Source organism: Macaca nemestrina, chromosome 19, assembly GCF_043159975.1.
Source record: "Macaca nemestrina isolate mMacNem1 chromosome 19, mMacNem.hap1, whole genome shotgun sequence".
NCBI classification, from domain to species: domain Eukaryota; kingdom Metazoa; phylum Chordata; class Mammalia; order Primates; family Cercopithecidae; genus Macaca; species Macaca nemestrina.
In genome coordinates, this window is record NC_092143.1 from 21,211,799 (window position 1) to 21,216,514 (window position 4,716).

Below are 4,716 nucleotides of genomic sequence, written 5' to 3' on the forward strand. Positions count from 1 at the left end.
TTGAGAGACAAGGGACTGAGATGTTTTGAGTCTGCACAGAGTCACAAATGGGTCTCACAATCTATCAGATAACAATGGTCCAAGGTAGTGCTGAAGAGACTCCTCAGTCCTGTGGCTCAATGAAAACCACGCTATCACGACTGGGGAATTTCTTTGCGCAGCTGGTATATAGCCTTGAGTTTGTATCTACAAGAATATTAACCAATCCTATAGAAATGAAAAGAAACATGCTACTTGGCCTGGCATTTCAATACAGTTCATTAAATATGTATTAAGTGTCTATGATGTACATGACACTCTATTAGGTAAAACACAAACCACTAAAATGTCTCCAGTAGGCAGTTATTAGGATTAGGGCTATGTGTTTACTTCCTTTGTGGTTTCCATAATGGTCCTTCTATTTCCCCAAGACTTTTTCCTCTTTTTATATTACCTCTTTTTTTCCCAGTTAGAATAGAGGTTGCAAATCAATCCCAGTGAATCTCATCTTTAGGTCATTTCTACACTTAGCCAGTTAGCCAAGTGTGGTGACACATGCCTTGGCACTTGGTGACCTTTTTTCTCTTCCAGTTCTGCTGACCTTCATGAGCACAGAGGTTTAGCTGCATGGCTACCCCTGAAATGTTGTTGTGTCACCTGCTAAGAGGATATAACGACTAAGACAGGACAACCTAATCACCATGATTTCCTTGCGGAAGGTCAAAAAGGAAGATAAACTAGCCAACTTTAATTACAGAAGCAAAATTAGGCATTTGATGTGAAAAGAGAAATCCCAGGTGAAGGACTGAAATGTATTTATGCTGTTTGAATGTGATATATTTCTAAAATATAATTCCACTAATGGGATTATTGCTTCTCTAGTAAATTCTTCGGGTCATATACCATCAAATTTTTCAAGTTGACTAGGCCACAACGAATCAGTGTTTACAAAGGTGATCCATTAAATCAGAATGAGGCATGATTTTAAAAACTATGGCGAGTAGTCTTGATCCTGGGAGCTGGCAAAGAAGGCAGCAACCACTATGGCATGGATTTGCAAGCACTAAGATGTTACTTCTATTATTGGTGGAGGGTGTCCAGGTTCCTGGCATTTTGAACAAAGAATTAGACAAAATGCACAAAGCAAGGAAAGAATAAAGCAACAAAAGCAGAGATTTATGGAAAACAAAAGTAGACTCCACAGAATGGGAGTGGCCCCAGCATGGAGGCTCAAGAGCCCCTTTACAGAATTTTCTGGGGTTTAAATACCCTTTAAAGGTTTCCCATTGATTACTTGGTGGACACCCTATGTAAATGAAGTAGTGGCCTGCAATCAGTCTGATTGGTTGCGGAAAGCAAACAATGGGAGACTGAAGTGGAGTTACAAAAGTTACACCCTATGCAAGCATCTGATTGGTCATGGAAAGCAACCAATTAGAGGCTGAAGTGAAGTTACAAAGTTACACTCCTATGCAAATACTTCGAAAGTTCTATCTGCCATGCAGAAAAAGTTGGTGGGGGTGGAGGGCGGGGAGTTGCAAACGGTGTAAGGAAGTAGCTTCCAGTCCTTTTGTTACTTAGGTGTGGAAAGTTGGGGTTTTCCTTTTAATTTAGTTACAGGAAGTCAGCATGAATTGGCCTTAGGTTCCCTGCCCCCAGACCCTATTCTCCTGTCTCACTTTTGCCTGAAGATAACTCTCCAAGTACCTCCATCATCCCATGTAGTATCTTGATTACTTCCATTGAAAGCGAATTGCTCAAAAATAAGCCATTAGACCTAGTGACAATCATTCATTCATTGTTTTCCCCCAAGATTCTTATTGATCACTTACTATGTGCCAAGCATGATTCTCAGAGATGGGGATGAAAAGGTGAACAAAACTGCACTTGTCTGTCTTATGGAGCGTACATTCCAATGGAGTAGGTGGAAAGGAAACAACTAAATCAACGAAAATATACTTTCAGGTAGAGTGCAGTGCTATGAAGAAAAATAGAGTAGGATAGAGTATTAAAAGGTGGGGTAGTGGAGGCAGGGTATCTTAGGATGGTCAAGGAAGTCCCTCTAAGAAGGTGAATGGGAACAGAAACCTGAATTAAGCAAGGGTGAGTCACCTAAAGATGTGTAAGAGCAATACAGGCCAGGAGGTTCCACGAGGACATAGGTGGGAGCAATCTTGGTTTAAAGGACAATGAGGACATGAATGTGATTAGAGTAGAATAAGCAAAGGGAGTGTGGCTGGCAGCTAGGCAGTGGTCAATCTTGCAGTGAGGAGTGGGGATTCTATGCAAGGACAGTAGCGAGCCATGGGATGGTGACACCTAGAGGTCCCATTCATGAATCCAGGGCATTTATTTCCCCTTTCTGAAGTAGTGGAAGATTCTACCACCATTTCTACAAGATTCTATAGCCAGGCTCAGTGGCTCACACTTATAATCCCAGCACTTTGAGAAACTGAGGCAGGCAGATGGCTTGAGGTCAGGAGTTCAAGACCAGCCTGACCAAAATGGCAAAACCCTGTCTTTACCAAAAATACAAAAACTTTGCCGGGCATGGTGGCACATGCCTGTAATCCTAGCTACTCGGGAGGCTGAGGCAGGAGAACCGCTTGAATCCGGGAGGCAGAGGTTGCAGAGAGCTGAGATCCTGCCACTGCACAACAGCCTGGACAACAGAGCAAGGCTGTCTCCAAAAAAAAAAAAAAAAAAAAGGATCCTACACACACCAGCTAGTAGTTCCTGGATATCCAAGGGCAAAGGCCATTGTAATAAATCGAGGAGTAAAAGGTTTTTTAAGTCATGACCTATTCTCGATGGAATTACCTGTTGAGGAAATAATAAGATATTTGATTTCATAAAGCACTATCAGGAGGCCTTCCATGGCCACCCTGCAGAAGCTACCACCTAAGAGTCCCCATAATGTGTGAAACCCCCTCCTCCGACCCCCTCTGCACAAACAAACATTCAGAAAAGGACTGGACAGGGAGAAACTCCTTTACACATGGGTGCCGGAGTTTAGAACTGACACCTCACCATTAATAATATTTCCTGATTCCTCATAAAACGGAATTTTTAGAATAGATTTTATAATAAATCTAAATAATTACTTATAATAAAATGTAGACAGAACAGACAGAAACATAAGGCTGTGGCTTTTATTTTACGGTTTGAAAAGTTCTACGAGACAACATTAATTAGTAACATTCCTCAATGAACATGCAATGTCATTTATTATAAATGGTAATTTAGAGATAATGGTGTGAACATGTTAAGTTCCAAGCAACCTATCTAAAACTGAAAGTGGAGCTCAGTATTGATGTACATTCTCCTTGAAGCCCTGAGCACAGCTTATATTTCACTCTAAATTATCTTTTTTAGCCTTTCATATCGAGACCTTTTTAGCAGCATTTTAAAATAGATTACTAGAAGGGAAAGCAGACGATAAAATATGTAAAGCAAGCATTTTAGGCAAGAGTCCAGATTATATAATTCCATATGATCAGAGAGATAATCACCGGTTTTCTGAGAGGACTCATGCCTTCAGATAAAATGACAATGGATTACATCTCTTCCTTCCCACCCCACCCCCTTTGGCGTGCTTTAATTAGAAAGACACTAGTGGAGATTAAAGTCTTAGCCATACTCAATTCTTCCCTTGACCTGAAGAAAACCACAGCCATCGAGAATCTGGTGGGATACAAAACATTGTCAGTTTCATCCAAGTACCCCAGTGAGCTTAAATAGAGCATCCAGGAGGTGCACTATTTACACAAGAGAAAAAAGGTGACCCCTTACATATTTTTTTTTTTTATTTTTTTATTTTTTTGAGACGGAGTCTCACGCTGTTGCCCAGGCTGGAGTGCAGTGGCGCGATCTCGGCTCACTGCAAGCTCCGCCTCCCGGGTTCCCGCCATTCTCCTGCCTCAGCCTCCTGAGTAGCTGGGACTACAGGCGCCCGCCACCGCGCCCGGCTAATTTTTTTTTTGTATTTTTAGTAGAGACGGGGTTTCACTGTGGTCTCGATCTCCTGACCTTGTGATCCGCCCGCCTCGGCCTCCCAAAGTGCTGGGATTACAGGCTTGAGCCACCGCGCCCGGCCGACCCCTTACATATTGATGATTTGACTCACATAATGGTCTTACCTTCTGGATCACAGCCTTGAAGTGTCAAGCACATCATTTCCATGTAGACAAGTGACATTTCCGTGCAGGAGAAGGCTAAGATAATCTTCCAGATGTAAACCAAGGACCTGCTGTCTGGGTCTTTGCATTTGTCAGTTGTGTATTTATGTGTGGGACACAGTAACTGTTGAAGCAAACCGAATTCAAGCAAACTAAAAAGCAAATCCTTGCATAGTACTTAAAGTCCCATGAGATAAAATGATGGATCAACAGGATTATTTTTGCTCAATGAAGCATTCTGGGTTTTGAGTCTCATTGGACTCAGTTTTTCAACAGGATGTTGTGCTCAAGGGCTGGAATTTGGAAATTCCACAACAGCTATATAATCAGTCAGCTCTGATTAATTTAATTGAAACAGGACTCTTGATGAAGCCCTGCTGTGCTTATAATTAAAAATTTAGAAACGGGTAGGGAGAGGGGTAAATGATGTGGGGGTTTCTTTTTCCTGTGAAATTAGCAGAGTGTATTAATTCAGAAGGTAGGCAGTTGCCTCTGATTGTATGCTTTAGTAATCTGAACCATCTGCCTCTATATACTAAGGAGTTCACCACTTTAATCC

General features: G+C 41.8%; 1 long non-coding RNA gene across 1 annotated transcript in view; it reads right to left on the reverse strand.

Annotated features, from left to right (window-relative positions):
- Positions 1 to 4,716, reverse strand: part of LOC105477044 (uncharacterized) — a 144,411-nt gene that overhangs the window by 93,286 nt on the left and 46,409 nt on the right. The gene's annotated exons all lie outside the window — the stretch shown is intronic.